This window comes from Talpa occidentalis, unplaced genomic scaffold, assembly GCF_014898055.3.
Source record: "Talpa occidentalis isolate TD23 unplaced genomic scaffold, MPIMG_talOcc4v2.1 talOcc4.15, whole genome shotgun sequence".
Lineage (NCBI taxonomy): Eukaryota > Metazoa > Chordata > Mammalia > Eulipotyphla > Talpidae > Talpa > Talpa occidentalis.
Genome location: NW_023601543.1, coordinates 25,139,266 through 25,156,713, shown reverse-complemented (window position 1 = coordinate 25,156,713; position 17,448 = coordinate 25,139,266). Strand labels below are relative to the sequence as shown.

Below are 17,448 nucleotides of genomic sequence, written 5' to 3'. Positions count from 1 at the left end.
AAGACAAGAGAAAGACATCCAAGGAATCCAAATAGGAAAAGAAGAAGTCAAACTATCACTATTTTGCAGATGATATGATAATATACGTAGAGAACCCCAAAACTCCACAGAAAAACTAATTCAACTACTCAATCAGTTCAGTTAAAGTGGCAGGATACAAAATCAACACGCAAAAGTCAGTAGCCTTCCTATACACAAACAATAAATCTGAAGAAGAAGAAATCAAAAAAACCATCCCTTTTATTATTGAAACAAAAAAAAAAACAAATACTTGGGAATAAATCTAACAAAAGAGGTAAAGGACCTATACAAAGAAAACTATAAGACACTGTTAAAGAACTAGAAGAAGAAGACCAAAGAAATGGAAAGACGTCCCCTGTTCATGGATTGGAAGAATAAACATTATTAAAATGGCCATCCTACCAAAAGCAATATACAGATTCAATGCTATTCCAATCAAAATTTCAATGTCATACTTCAAAGAAATAGAACAATTATTGATGAAATTCATATGAAATCACAAAAAACCCCGAATAGCCAAAGCTCTCCTGAAAAAAAAAGAAGGAATGGAGGCATCACACGCCCGACTTCAACTATACTACCAAAGCCATAATCATCAAAACTGCATGGTATTGGAACAGAACAGACATACAGACCAATGGAATCGAATAGAAAATCCAGAAAATAAACCCACAGATTTATGGTCAACTAATCTTTGACAAAGGAGCAAAGACTATGCATTGGAGCAAAGAAAGTTTGTCAGTAAGTTTGCTGGGAAAACTGGGTCGCTACATGCAAAAGAATGAAGCTTGACCACTACCTCACACCATACACGAAAATCAACTCAAAATGGATTAAAGAACTAGACATAAGACCTGAAACCATAAAATACATAGAAGGAAATATAGGCGAAACACTACGTGATTTGCACATCAAAGACATCTTTACAGACACATCCCAAAGCAGTGAGAGTGAAGGCAAGATAAACAGCTGGGACTACATCAAATTAAAGAGCTTCTGCACAGCAAAAGAGACAATAAAAAACAAAGAGAACCCCACCAACTGGGAGAACAGTTTTGCACCCAACACTATTGATAAAGGACTGATCACAAAAATCTGCAAGAGCTGATGAGACTCAACAACAACAAAGAAAATAATCCAGTTGAAAAATGGGCAGAAGAGCTAAAAAGGAACTTCTCTGAGGAGGAAATGCAAATGGCCAACAGGCATATGAAAAATGTTCAACATCACTTGTAATCAGGGAAATGCAAATCAAAACTACCATGAATACCATCTTACACCAGTGAGAATGGCCATATTAAAAAAACTAGCAACAACAAATGTTGGCGAGGGTGGGGGAGAAAGGAACTCTTCTGCACTGTTGGTGGGAGTGCAAACTGGTCCAACCACTATGGAGAGCTGTGTGGAGATTTCTGGACCTACTAAACATAGAGCTTCCATATGATCCAGCAATTCTACTCCTAGGTATCTACCCAAAGGACACAGAAACTTCAATTCCAAAGAACACCTGCGCCCCTATGTTTATAGCAGCACTGTTTACAATAGCTAAGCTTGAAACAACCCAAATGCCCAAAAATAGATGACTGGATCAAGAAGATGTGGTACATATACACCATGGAATATTACTCAGCATTCAAAAAAGATAAGCACGTACAATTTGCAGCAACATGGATGGCGCTGGAAGGGATCATGCTCAGCGAAATAAGCCAAAAAGAAAAAGAAAAATATCGGATGGTCTCACCATAGCAGGAATCTAGAAAACTTAAATAAGGGAGCAGGAAAATGAATAAGTATAAGAAAGTGAAAATCAGAATCAACAAAAAACTATGAAACAGAGACACTTTGGGGGTGGGGGGGGCGGGAGGGGAGGGATTGGGATCAGAAAGGGGGGGTTGCAATTGTATGGGGAATATAAAAATAAAATTTATTATTTAAAAAATAAAAAGAAGTTATGTTCCACTGTCACACAGCCAGTAAGTAGTCAAGAGACTCACACTCAGGTCTTCCTACTGCCAAAACCCATGCTTGTGTCCATGTCCACAAATCCAGATATCTCAGAAACACTGTCTCAATAACCAGGATCCCCAGTCTTCCTTTTTTGTTTTGCTTTCCTATCTGATGAAATAACTTCACATCCAATTTTACTTTGGAGGGTCTTCCCACTGCAAATGATCGCTTCTCAGTATCTTTGGGACTATGTAGAGGTCCTAATCGATACACATGACAAGATTCCACAGGATTTTTTTTTAAAGATTTATTTATTTATGCATACAAGAGCTGTGGTACAGGCCAGAAGCGCAGGAGTGTGAGAGGTTTCACCAGAGACAGAGCGAGGAACAGAACAGGCAGACTGACCGAAATACACTGCTGAGGGGAGCAGCGGGCGAGTCAGGAGAGGTCTGTTGCACCATGTGGGTAGCTCCCTGGCCGGCCGGGCATTGAACTGGTGCTGCAGGGTCTTCGGATTGCTTCATAGTGCGGTGCTTAACCCCTTGCACCACCAGGGAGGCCCCATGGGATTTTTTTTTTTAATCTCTCTCATTTTCCCTCCATTTCTGAACTTTGCCTTAAAAACCTTCCTTCTGATTCACTCTACTTTCTTCATTTGTTCACAGTTTTCACATTCACTATTTTGAGTTACTTTTCTCTTTGGTGCCCTGTGCACATAGAATGGTATCTCACTCACCTCAGATTGTTTACTCTGACTTTCCCAACCCAAACCACTGTTATTTGTTAATTTCATTCCCTAAAAATAATTGATACTGAACGTATGGTACCTTGTACATAATCGATGCTACCCTAGTTCACTTGAATGAACTGCTTCCCTTAAAAAAAAAAATCCGTTCATTCTCTAGGCAATAATCTTAACTACATCAGACAAATTAATTGCACACCAATGGTGTTAGATCTCTTTGCACATTTAATCATGCAAACAACCTTGTGTGCCAGCTACTAGTGTTCTTATTTTAGAGTTGAGGAAACCAGGCTCAGGGAGATGACAAAACTTGCCCAATGTTTCTGCTAGACCTAGTCCTCTACTCAAAAATATCTCTACTGCTAACTTGGTGCAAAAGTCATTCCTTGGGTACATTATTAAAATGTTTATATTCCCAGTGTAGGTATCCATTAATTTCCTTCTAGACGGCAAAGTGCAATAATTGAAAGCAGAAGCCATGGCATTGGACATATTTAGGTTTGAATTATGACTGTGCTGTGTGACCTTGGAAAAGGCACTTCAACTCTCATGAACTGTTTCTTTATCTGTAAAACAAGGACAAAATTCCCATGTAAAAGAGTTATTATAAGAACTAAATGAGATGGTATCTCTAAAGTACTAAAAGAGTAAGTACTTGAAAATGATAGTTTGTCATTAATAATATTAAGATTCAGATTGGAAACGATACAGATCCTGCCAAATAAGGAGTAGATCTTGACTTCCAGCTGCAGAGGAAGATTATATTTTTTGGTTTTATTCCCTTTTTTATTTTTTAAACATCCTTGTTTATTTTTTCACACTATAGGGTTTCCTCCCTCAAATGCAGTCACCACAGTTTTCCCACCACTAAAGTGCCCACAGTCCTCCACCACACTCTCCTCCCCTCCTGAGTGTCTCAGATCTAAGGTCTGCTTTCAAGGGTCAGTCTAAGTTTGTCTTTGTCTGATCCTTTGTTTGGTTTCTCTAGATTCCACATATAAGTGAAACCATCTGGTATTTATCTTTCTCCTTCTGGCTCACTTCATTTAGAATAATCCCTTCCAGTCCCATCCATGTTGCGGCAAAAGGCATGAGTTTTTATCTTTTTTGATCCTCAGTAGTAATCCATTTTGTATACGGATCACATCTTCTTAACCCACTTAGGTAGTGTCCATATGTTGGCTATTGGAAATAGTGCTATTATAAACATAAGAGTGCAGGTCTCCTTTTGAATTGGTGTTTTGTGCTCTTTGTATGGACACCTAGGAGTGGAATTGCTGGGTCATACAGTAGATCCATTTTTAGTCTTTTTAGGAATTGCCACACTTTTTCCATAGGGGCTGGACCAGTCTACATTCCCACTGAGAGTGCGATATGATTTCTTTTTCTCCACATCCCTGCCAACACTTGTGTGTGTGTGTGTGTGTGTGTGTGTGTTTGATACGGCCCATTCTCACAGGTGTGAGGTGGTATCTCATTGTAGTTTTGATTTGTGTTTCCCTGAGTATAAGTGATGATAAGCATTTTTTCATGTGCCTGTTGGCCATTTGTATGTCTTCTTTGCAGAAGTGCCTGTTTAGCTCTTCTGTCCATTTTTTGATCGGGTTATTTGTTTTCTTTTTGATGAATTGATGACAAATGCTATTTGTTGATATTTGATAGCAATCCCTTTTCAAATGTATGATGTGCAAATATTTTCTCCCACTCAGTAGGGTGTCTTTTTGTTTCAGTGACTGTTTCTTTCACTGTGCAGAGCTTTTTGGTTTGATGTAGTCCCAGTTGTTTATCCTCTCTTTTGGTTTCCTTGCTGCTGGAGATGAGTCCACAAAGAAATTAATGTATGTTGAACAAAATACCTCAGGAAACAATTTGACCTGGTTTAAAGGGTCTTATTGTACAATTTGAATAAATCCAAGTTGCCTCATAGCTTACAGTGTTGAAATCTAAGAAAACAAGTTCCATGTCCAAATTAACCAAAGAGCAATTGCAATCTTCACAGCAAGCTTTTTCTAAAGTTAAAATCACAAAGTGAAGTATATTCATAAGAAAGAGAAATAGTTCTTCAAAATCCCCTTTGCTATTTTTTTTTCACTCTCATACATAAGTCCTCACTTTACATCATAAACAGGTTCTTGGAAACTGTGACTTTATGCAAAATAACATACAAAGCAGGTTCTTGAATAGCAGATTTTGGTTCAATGCCAGCCAGCTAGGATTTTTATTTCTCATCAATATAACAAAACAACACTGAAGGAAACTATGTTATTCAAATACTCACTATATTCTATAAACTCCGGCTGCCTCCACTTCCTGTTTCTACCCAATTCTTAGCTCTGGAAACTTCTCTCCCAAGTGGAGACAATGGAGAAACTTGTCTCTCTCTCCCCTGCCACCTCATTTCTCTGGACCAGTTTTATTTTGTAGTTCTACTCATGGAGATTCTCTATTAGAGAGGGAAAGAGAGAGGGAGAGCAAGAGCGAGAAGGGGAGGGAAGATTGGGAGGTAAAATGCAAATACTTATCATTTATTGGCTTTTAGATTTGAATTGACTTAAGTGAAATGAATTTTACATTTAAGATAGGGCTCCTCAGAAAAAAAAAAAGCACTTTTTTCCTCCTGGAGAGAAGTTTAACAGTTCACAGATATTGTGATTGGTATATATTTGTTTTGTTTTGTTTTGTTTTGTTTTTAGAGTAAGAGTTACCCTATATGTTTTAGTTTAAAAAAATCTCAGAGGGCCTCCCCTGGTGGCGCAGCGGTTGAGCACTGGGTTGCGAGGCTGCCCGCAGCCTCTGCAGCGCCAGTTCGATCCCCGGCCACCAGCGAGGGTCCCACACAAAAAAAAAATAATAATAAAATAAATAAAAAAAATCTCAGAACCCAGCGTCCGGGGGCATGGTGGAGTTCGGAATGGTAATGGTAGGAAGTAGGTCCAGTAGGCATGTCCTCATGGAGTGCTGATGGAAGGTGTTAGAGAAAAGTCCAGCTTGAAGCAGTTTGATTCACTTGACTTGAGTCCTTCCTGTAGATAAAGTCCAAAGCCAATCTCAATTAGAACAATTATTTGAAATCTACCATTTTCTCTTTAAAATTTATGTGAATCTGGAATTCTAATGCTTTGTTTCACTATAATTTTATTCCCCTTTAGCCTCCTATCTCCCTTTTCCATTTCTTCCCCCAACATATGCGGGCATGCTCATGTGATTTGAGGTATCTTTTTATTTGAATGCATTATTCCAAAAAGGCATTGTTTTATGTGTCTGCATTTTAATTTATGTAAATGTTATTTATTATATAGCTCCTTTTATTTTTTACATTTTTCTGTTAGCATTGTGAATGTAAGAGTCATCTCTGCTCCTTGGCTATATCTCTCCTGATGTGTAATGCTTCACTGAGTCATTGCACTCCAGCATGTACATCCACCACATATTACCTGTCCACATTTCCAGATATGAGCACCCAGATAGCTACCAACTCCCTGCCTTCCCAGGCAGAGATGTAGGGAACATCTTTGTACATGTCCCCATATGGACCCTTGTGAAAATTTATTTGGAGTCTATACCAGGAAAAGAATTGCTGGGCCATAGAATATGTGTTTTGTTCATTAGACTAAGTTGTGCCAGATTGTTCACCAGAATGGCTGCACCAGCTTTGACTCCCACCAGCAGTGGAGGATAATTTGTTCCTCTTTTCCCTCATCCCTTCCAACCCTTAGCAATATCCAAATTTATGATTTTTTTTCAGTTTGAAAGGTATAAAGATCACCCAGTGAATATTTTAACTTGCATATCTCTGATAATGACTGATTCATGTTTATATTAATTGACCATCAAAAGAGGTCAGGTTATTCCTATTGTTCCAGGCTCTGTTCACACACCCCCCTCTGCTACCTAGGTTAGGCACACATCATTTTGGGAAATATAGTTACGAGCTGTGTGATCTTGAGAAAGTTGCAATCTTTCTCTGTATCTGCATTTTCTCATCTGTAATGGAAGCTTGGAATAGATAATCTCACAGATCCTCTTTAGGATCGAACATTTTATGATTCAAATGATATCATATTGAACTATCTAACACTCTACCACCCTTCCTATCAAATCCTTCCTTAACACCCCACCTAAAAAAAATCCATTCAGTTCATTTTTCTATGCTACAGCAAATTACTCTCCACTAACAGTTCACATTTTCCCTCCTACTTTGCCCAACCAAGGACGTAAACTGCCTCTTTAACTTTCTCTCTAACATGAGAACAGAATGACACCAATTTGTTCCTGCTGTTCTTCAGTCTCCCGCACAGCATTTGCCCAAATTATAGACCTATCAAACTTGGCTGCCCCCAGTCAGAACAAGGGGAAGATTAAAAGACAAGCTTGAACTCAGCCACATGCCACTGTAAATATGAATTGCAAAGGGGTCTAATAATATGACATTATAGACTGACAATCACATGGAACTCATCATTCTTGGCACCTAATAAATGCTATTTATGTTCCTATTTTGCAAGGGGGTGGAGAGGAACAAGTAAATTTTAAGCATTCTCTGATCCAGCTTTTATGGAAAGAAAATAAACAAAAAATTCCTTAAAAGTTTGGTAGCGATGTATTAGGTTGGAACATATAAAATTACTGTTTTAGTAAGTAAAAGTGAGTTAAAAATCAGCAAGTTCATGTGGTTCAACTTAGTAGGTATGGATAGTCAAAAAGTCTCTTAGAGGGCTTATAATTAATGACTTCATTAATACTGCCATCATCCATTTCCAAATGGGATGACATATATTCTTTGCCTGGTAAACCAGTCTTAGGCAGAGCAAACTGTTAGTTTCTTGTTGTTACTTTTACTTTCCTTTTTCTTCAACTGAAAGGCATTCAGAATTCCAATGGTGCAGACAAGTATAATACAAGGATAACACCATGCTTTTTCCTTTGTAGGTAGGGTACTCTCCATAGTGACAGAAAGGTCAGGCAGCAAAACGTTAGAGGAAAACATTAACTAATTTGCTTTGAGGGGAGCAAAATGAGATATTAGAGAGCTAACAGAGCATATGTGATTAATGGAAGAGGTAGAGAAAAAACAATCAGATCATTAGAGGGGTAGAAGTTACTCAAAGCTATTGATGGGGCCATATATCTGGAATCGGAGGCCACAGTAAATATTTCTTGACTCTATAACTAATAAGCTTATTAACTATATACTTCAGCTTATGACATCAAATTCACATTAATACAACTGTCTTAAATTTTATTTTTCTTACCTACCTCCTAATCTAGTATTAGTGAAAAGCCTAATTTTCTCACACACGCTGGCTTAACCTGTCTTTAAACATCTCCAAATATTTAATTGTGTAGAAAAATATTTAGTTTTGTTTCTAAAAGAATATGGGAAGCAGGGTCATGAGTGCAGCCCAGGGAAAATAATGGTTATCACAGAGTCATTAAACCATAGACGATGACTGAGGGTACTAGATGTTTATAAACATTATTGTCCAAGTCGGATGTCTTAGGTTTGTATTTTCTACTGTCAAGGAGCTATTTGCTTCCCTCAGTGTCCCATGGTAACCATTTTCTTGATAACATTTTCTGGGATTATGGACGCACAAATTAATAAGGAAGTTTCCCTAGTTATAATGAAAAATATAGACACAAGCATAGTTTGCCACTCACCTGACTCTTCTGAAGCTCCTGCCTATATTATAGTATTTTTATTAAAATAGCACAAGAAACTACTGAATTTACTGAATGTCTACGAAAAGAAATATATTATGATAACTGCTTTTATATATGGCATCCCATTTAATGTCCTATAACTGTAGGAGACATTATTGTGGATGAGGAAATTCTAACTTGCCCAAAATAAAACATCTAGGTAATGTCAGAACTGGAAGTTAACCCAGGTCTTTTGAGTCTAAATCCCACATATCATCTTTCCTATACATTTACTGTTATGCAATATGTTTCAATAGATTGAATATTTAAAAATTTATTTAAATTAGTAAAAATTCCTAGCGCAATAAGAAAGTATATCATTAAGTTATCATTGACTATTAAAATTCGGTTTTCACTGACTATTTAATTCAGCCATGGTTTTTCTTCCAGGTTAGACTATAATACTTCTTTCAGTCTTAAATTTTATGGGCATCTGCAAGAGTCTCAGGAGTTGCCAAGTAGCTTGAAATCAAAAGATCTTGAAATTGTAGCATTTCCTACTTAATAGCTTTGTGGCATTTACAATGACTCAGTCTAAATTTGCTGGTTGAATCCTATCTGAAGCTTCTTATTGCCTCTATAAACCCACCGAAAGAGATCATTCTTTGCCAACCAATTTCAATATCACATATCAAAGTAAAATAAGGATGTGACATTTTAATTAATAACTTGCTTGAGGTTATGCTGTTTCCAGTTTTTTGTTGTAGGAGGTTTCTTAGAATGATTAAATATATATCCCCACTTCTTACTACTAGGGTCTTACAGTCGTACATTTTTTTTTAATTTTTTTTTAAGATTTATTTATTTATTTATACAAGCACTGGATATAGTCAGAAGCGCGGGAGGGTGAGAGAATTCACCAGAGCCAGAGCGGGGAGCAGAGCAGGCAAAAGGACCGAGGTACACTGCTGAGGGGAGCAGCGGGTGGCAGGAGAGGTCTGCGCGCCATGCGGGACCCTCCTCCAGTGGCCGGGGAGCAGCAGGGGATCGGACCAGCGCTGCAGATGCTGCTGGCAGATTCGCAACCCAGTGCTCAACCGCTGCGCCACCAGGGAGGCCCTACAGTCGTACATTTTAATGAATTTTTATTTTGTGATATTTTTCTGCACATTCACATTAGCATCCTCATTTCACCTTTAATCAATCTGTGGTGAACAGGTGACTTGTCCAAGGAAACAGTCAGGTTGTTAGTGGGCAGAATGAGGGCACCTGGTGACCCTCAAACCTGCCCACTCAAAATAGGTTCTACCATCTGCCGCATTAAGACAAAACATTCTCTAGTGCATAAAACATTCAATAGAAAAGAACTTTAATCCAATTAGTGTGCAATAATTAGTGTGCCACAGAGATAAGAGAAAGAATGTAGTTTCCAAATCAAGCACCCAAAATTATCCATCCCCTTGTGAGTAAATGCCCAGCCAAACAGGATTAGCCCAAAGCAGGGCCACTGTGGTCCACAAACTTGCCACAAGTCTAAGGCACCTTATGATGGGGACCCGTAGGAAAAGGGCAGAAGGAAAATCTGTAAGGAAAGGAGCAGAACCAAAGTACAAGTTAATATAAGGGCTGCCACTGTCGGCCTCCGCACAGGCCTCTCACCCACATCTGTTTCAAGTGTCTCCTTCCATGTCTTCCAAGTCCCTGGTACAAGTCCAGGGCTAAGAAGCAAGCATGGCTGCTTCTTCACCTGTCTTTCTGCTCCATGTGCTTCCTCCAGGCTTCTTTCTCCATCTCTCTCTGCCCCTTTTCCTGCTGCTTCTCTCTCTCTATATATATATATATGTATATATGTGTGCATATGTATGTATATATATATAAAGGTATATATATAAAGGTGTATATAGTCTTCAACTTTAATTTTCTTTTATTAAATTTTGATTTTACTTCATATATATAGATATAGATAAAGATATGGCTCACCTATATCTTTGGCACTTTTTCTCAGCAATTAATGTCTGATGTCTGATTTAATCTTTAAAAACAATTCTGTGATGTAGGTACCTTCATCTTCCTGTTTTATAGGTGGAAGCTAAGGCACAGAGGAGTTGGGTAATTAAATTATAATCTTTAGCAAATAAGTGACAGTGCTTGGAGTTGAACTCAAAGAGCCTGATTCCAGCATGCAAACTCTTAACCAGCACCTATGGCTAAACCCCTAACAGAGTGAGTGTTTGATAAGATGGGAGGATATAAACATTTCAGTAAAATATCATTAACAATTAAAATGAGGTTCCTCTTAATGCCTAATTTGAGTCTCAAAATTATTTTTTAATTTTGTGAACATCTTCATATAATTTTATATATTAATTTAAATGTCAGATATCGATACATATATCATTTTTTATGGATGTCACAATAATCCACAAATTTGTTTTTTCCTTTTCTTTTTTTCTTGATTCTCCCTTCACTTCTTTTTACCATTAGGATATATTCTTCCATATTTTTTCATAGTCATACGTTTCCAAACTATGTAGGATTTTGCTATTATTTAATGTGACTATATTATACACATTATTTTTCCTCTTGCTTTTCTAAGATGTTCAATTTCTTCTTTGGGTAATTTTAGTTAAGCTTGTGTGTTTCTAAGAATTTTTTCTATCAACTAGGTTATCTGTTTTTCATATTATTTCCTCAGAATTCCTTTATTTTTGAAAGACTAGTAGCAATGTCTTCTTCATCCCTAATTTTAGTAACTTGTATATTCTCTTTTCCCCTTGGTCAATCTAGCTAAATGTTTTTCAATTTTGTATTGTTTCAAAGAACAAACTTGATATTGTTGATTTTTCTGTTTTTCAAATTCCCTATTTCTTTTCTTTATACTTCACTATTTACTTTGTTCTGGTTGCCTTGACTGATACTAATTTTCTGGTTTTCTAAGGTGAAAGCTTAGGTTGTTGATTTGTGCTCTAGGTTTTAAAATATAAACATCGGGCCTCCCCGGTGGCAGCGCTGCTGGGCTGTGAAGCAACCAGTAGAGCGCTGGGCTGCGAAGCTGCCCGCAGCCTCCGCAGCGCTGGTTCGATCCCTGGCCGCTGGACGAGGGTCCCACATGGCGCACAGACCTCCCCGGGCGCCCGCTGCTCCCCTCAGCAGTGTACTTCGTCAGTCTGCTTGTTCTGCTCCTGCTCTGGCTCTGGTGTTCTCTCACCCTCCCGCACTTCTGACTGTACCCAGTGCTTATATAAATAAATAAATAAATAAATAAATCTTTAAAAAATAAAATATAAACATCAATAGGTGTAAATTTCCCTCTGAGCAGTCCTTTAGCGGTCCCATATCCTTTAGTGTGTTGAATTTTCATTTTCATTCATCTCAAATTAGTTTCCAATTTTCCTTGCCATTTCTCCTCTTGTGGTCAGCCAAGTACCTGATCAATTTTGTTAATGTACCACGGACATACCAAAGAATGTATATTCTCTGTTTGAGGGGTTTAAGTTCTCATATATAATTAGTCAATCAAGCTTGCTGATATTTTTCCTTTTATTATTCTATTTTTTGACTACTAGAACAATCTGATCTGAGAAAGGTGTATATAGTCTTCAACTTTAATTTTCTTTTATTAAACTTTGGTTTTACTTCTAATCGTTATTGTTTTATGTTGTTTTCAACATACAGATATGTGTTTTCTACCATTACTTAACTTCCCCACTCTTCTGTCTTGTGTATTAAATCTTACATTCACCTTATCTAAAATCATGATTGCCAATTTAGATTTTTCATTTTATCACTACCACTAGCATTAACTCCTAGATTTTGCATTTAGTATCTTTTGTTGTACATTTGTGTTGCTCAATGTATTAGCCACTCACCACAAGCCATACTTGATCATTTAAATTTAACATAATTATCAGTAAATAAAAATAATAACTCACTTGTTCTGGCCACATGCCAAGTGCTCTGTAGCCATACATAGCTGATAGTGACTGTATTGGACAACACATAAACGAAACATTTCTGTCATCTCAGGAAGTTCTGTTGGTCAGCACTGCTCTAGATCTGGGATGAGCACATTTTCTGTGAAAGGAATGAGACTAAACACATTAAACTTGGTAGGCCTGTTGTCTCTATTTCAACTACACTGTTCTGCTTTTCACATAAATCAGAGATAATACATAAATGAATAGCATGGCTGTGTTCCAATAAGGCTTTATTTATGGCAATTAAAACTATAATTTCCTATAATTTTTATATGTCATGTGATTCTTTCAACAATTTGAGAATATAAAAGACACTTAGCTCAAAGACCATACAAAAATAGTTGGCAGGTCACATTTAACCTGCAGGCTGTTGTTTTTGCCAGTCCCTGCTCTAGAGTTAGAATTTCTTAAAAATTTAGCAGTTATAGTTGTCTGGATAATTTTGGAGGATAGTTCATTTCCAGCAGTCTGAAGTGCCAAATAACAAGGACAAAGTGTTATTGCCTGTATTATCCAGATGGCCTCTCCCCTTTGCTTTCTGTTCGTGGACACAGTCCTGGATTCAGAAAGCATGTGCCGAGGGATATATGATGGTGATTGAAATGAATATAAGCAAGCAATCAACTCAGTCACTAACAAAAAGTGCCTATGACCAGCTGTAAGGTAAATGATTTTCAGGCTTTTCTGCCCTCTGCCATTAGGATTGCATGCCTGATGTGGGCACCTGCATTTTGTTACATTGTTATTTTCAGTTGTGTTGTTTACCACTGTGGGCCATGGCTGCAGTATTGGTATATTTGCCAAGAGAAGCAGAGGCAGGAGAGAGAACAGGAGAGAAGGGGAAAAAGAATGCCAGAGAGCCCAGTAAAGAGTGAAGGTTCGCCAGAGGCTGGGAGGCCTGTCAGCCTCCTGGCCCCCTGGCACTCCTGCCTGCCATGTACCTGGTTGCTGCATTACATGTAAAAGCTCAATAAAAGCCTGAGAAAGCCACTGAGGGTTCCAGGACTCTCCTTTACCTGTCAGCTCGAATCACAGAAAACCTGCTCCAAGCCCTTCTTGCCACTACACCAGCTTAACTGAAATTTTACTAAACTGGATTCTGAATCCAATGAGGATTATGAAGAGATGGCCCAAAACTGAATAAATTAGTATGTTGAGGGAATATCAAGTATCAAAAATAATTCTAAGAGGGCAGATGAAAAATCTAAGAGACAGTACCTTTGAAACAAAGACCTAGAGGAATAATAATCCCATCTTGTTAGAGGAAGGGGAATATTTAGAACATTAGTAAAGTAGCAAGAAGCATTTTAAATGGGCCTAATTGAGCATTGTGTTACATGAATTGAACTAAAAAAAAATTGGTTTTTGAAATACTCGATGTGGCAAATGGAGTTATTTAGAAAGTTACGCTATCATTGTGATGTGACTGTGGGCCCCAAAATGCAGTTACCCAGTGATAGCCAAGTGTAGCTAATGCAGGGGTAAAAAGAAGGGGTGAACAATGGGCCCTGGCAATGAAAGAAGTTTATGATCATCCCTCTCCATCCCTGGAAACCTAAAACTATCCTTTGACAACTGAAAATGTCAAGCCTGCATTCAGTTGTTTAGTCAGTGGCCAACCAATGGGTTGAGGCAATGCTAAAGAGATTGTACCAATGTGGTATCAGAACCCCTGGTCAGTTTGGTTAGTTCCCTCAAATATCTTGCCTTTTTGTGAGTGTGGGGCTGGGGAGTCAAACTGCAATTTTTCTTTTCTTGCCAAAATTCACCAGGTTATTTCATTAACTGACTGACCATGTGATCAGTTTATAATTGGGAAATTTGGTGGTGTGCATAGAGAAAACCAGCATTAATTGCTATCCTGACTACAATGTTTATAGAGAAGAAGAATGAAGAATTCATTACATTAAAAACCAGATCCCTTACATGAGCTCCTTATAGGGTACCAAATATGCTCTCAACAACAGGGGGAAAATGGATGTAAATGACTCACAATTAGTTCACAAATAGCGAATGTAGAGGGTCAGATGAGTAATCTTCAAACTGAAAGGGGAAAAACAATGGAGGAGTACAGGGAAGGAAGACAGTAAATTTTTGATGCAATACTTGACACAATCTCTGAATAAGTAATGTTTCTCTTCCTGTACCCTCCCTACTTCCTGGCCTTGTTAGGTGACAGGCTGATCCATTAAACAACATGGTGCCAATGACTAATAATAGCTTTAATGTACTACTCTGCAGAGGTATTTGCATTTTAAGAGGGGATTCTAGGGACCTAACATAAAAGAACACATCCCATAGTGAATTCAGAGACACAAGAGAGATAAATATACCCAGCGCCTCTCAACCCACCCCATGTTGGCAGATACCTACTCTGCTTGAATGTAAATCCAGGATGGAATAATAGAATCATAAGATCTATCATACTAGGATCAGCAGTTTTAATGAAGGGTTAAGATGTCTGATCCAGTCATTGTCTACTCTGTATGAATATTAGAATCATTTTGAGGCCTATAAGCAAGAGATCTGGGATCCACCTCCATAGGTTGTATTGGTTGTATTGTATTGGTTCTGCGTGGAACATAGGCTTGGGTATATTCCAATTATTCCCACAAAATTTTAACAGGTAGGGATATTTGAGAACCAGCACTTTAATCTGAGACTTTGAGGGTTAGAACAGAGACCTTTCATAACAGAACAACCAGTCTCCACCTTGTGACTGTGTTGCAATCTAATTATTACCTTCTGTTTGCACATCTGCAAAGAAAGGGTTCATCCAGGAAGCTTCCATCTCTAATTATGATTTCCTACACAGCTACAGCTGAGTTACTCTTGTAGAAAGCAAGAGAAACTCTGGGAATGTCTCTATTTTCTAAGACAAATGACATGAACCAGGACTGAAATCTCACAGAAGAGCACAATTGATAGAGGAAGGAATGGGGCGGGGGGAGATGGGGAACAGGGGGGAGCGACAGAGAGAGAGAGAGAGAGAGAGAGAGAGAGAGAGAGAGAGAGAGAGATTGAGATTGTTTTAGTATCAAAGGTCCAATAAAAAAATGTACTTTCATGTCTGCCTAGTCTCACCCCACAGCTGAAATGGTTATTTGTTCATCAAACCTAACAAGCTCAAATGTCATGCATCTTAGGCAGAGCTAAAGGAATTAGAAATGGGTCATGGCTTAGACAGTGTTTTCCAACCATGACTGCAAATGATTCATCATTTAAAATGCGTTGTGTCTGTTTCTTTTCCATTTTTCTATTTAGTGACAGTAGTTGGTGTTTAACTCCTGAGACCAGACCATCACTCTATTTTCTCTTCTTTTCTTCTTCATTTTTGGAGATTTGGACAGGGAATTTAAATTGGTCATCCTTCTGTAGCAATGTCTTTCATAGTGTGTCCTGTCGCACACTGGCACTAGGGAATGATCAGAAGCATGAGTTCGAAGTAGTTTTCATAGTCAAGTTGTTTTGAAAAATGCTGGCTAAATGAAGCTGAACTGATTTACTTATTGCAGGGCTTTTTCAGAGAATTATGTACACCGTGAATTTCCATGAGGAAATTGCAGCATTTCCCAACTTTGACAGTGGGTATCTTTCATCATGAAGCATCTCAGAACTAGTGCATTGAGGACCTTTCTTAAAGGTGAGCAACTGGTTATTACTAAAATTTAGCTTGAGGAAAAGTAGTTGGGAAGGCATGACCAGACATGGTGGAAAACTTGGGGATGAGAGGCACCTTGTCCTTTGCTTATGTTTTATATTCATACCTCTGCTTGTCTTTCTTTTTCCCTCCACCTGGAAAACTTCTTCATTCCTTCTAGCCAATAATGATTTCTAATTTCTCTTCTTTGAATTCTTACATATTCACTGGCTGTAGTGCTTTAGTCCTAAGTACTAGGAAAGTGTAGCTTTTCTTCTTCAATGGTTTTGTTTTTCTTCAAAGTGAAGTAAACTCTTTTAGGACACAGTGACACATTCCTTTCTCGTATGTTCCCATTGTGACTAGCCCAGTGTTGGCCTTAACCACTTTTTAATTAACTAAACAAATGTTGACAGGACATGTACCATACATCAGGCTTAAAAATTAGCTTTTTGTGTGCAGTAGCCACATGCCATCGTAGCCCATATTACTAAACTCCTCAATCTATATTCCAGCACTTCATCAGCCCTCCCTCCCCCTACCCTGATAGCCACTTCTTTTACCAAGGATTTCTGTGATTTGAACTGTACAAAAGCATTTTGTTTCTGACCAAGCAGTTTCTGACCAAGAAAATTGCAATTTCTATTTTCATATGATTTTGGGGAAAGTTGTCATGTGAAAGCATTCAGCATCCTCAGCCCCGCCTCCTCCTACCCTTCCCTCATGTCCACTGCTGGCTAGTGATTTGCTGATGGGCCCCATGATAACTGAGTCCTTCTGCCTTCAATCAGCAAATAGAACTTCTTTGGTGCTCATTGTTACAACTCTGAGCACACACTGGACAGCAAATCCCTTGATTGCAATCCCTGGACAGTGGAGAGTTCTTACTGAACTCTTATTTGCCCTCACCAAGACTTCTTTGATCTGGACAGATACTCTTCAAGGGCTGGTTGTCACAATGATAGAGTGATCTGCTTCCTGACCCAGATCCTGAGCTCCTGTGGTTGGTCCTCCCCCGCTGCCCTGCTTTGTATCACTGTTTGAGTCCCCGCCCTAGACTTGTTTGTGTGCTCAAATTCTATGCTGCTCGCTTGCTGACATGTCATCTTCTGGGTATTGAGCCCTGACTCTACCTCTACCTGTGCTGGGCCTTTAACTAATCTAGACCTCTCTGTGTGTTATTCTCAGCCCACATACTAGAATTTGGAAACCAGCTTATGCTCTTTCCATTTCTTTTGACCACCACCCCGCTTGAATGCTGTTTCCTGTTTCCTCCTTATGATTTCCAAGGGTGTGTGGACGATTCTCCAATTGGCCTCTAGTAACATTATTGGCCAAAGTCCCACCAATCCAACTTTAAAAATTTCCTAACCAAAGTTAAAATTGTGGTTATCATCTTAATGTTTGATTAAGTGGCCAGAGGTACAGTTCTCGTATCTGTAATCTCACAGAGCATTCCTTCTGTGGCCCAC

At 38.5% G+C, this 17,448-nt stretch overlaps 1 protein-coding gene across 1 annotated transcript in view; it reads left to right on the top strand.

Moving 5' to 3' along the window:
- RTL4 (retrotransposon Gag like 4) overlaps positions 1–17,448 on the top strand; it is a 165,535-nt gene that overhangs the window by 69,171 nt on the left and 78,916 nt on the right. The window contains 1 exon segment of the mRNA XM_054695609.1: positions 15,852–15,979. The gene's annotated coding sequence lies outside the window, so the exon portion shown is untranslated.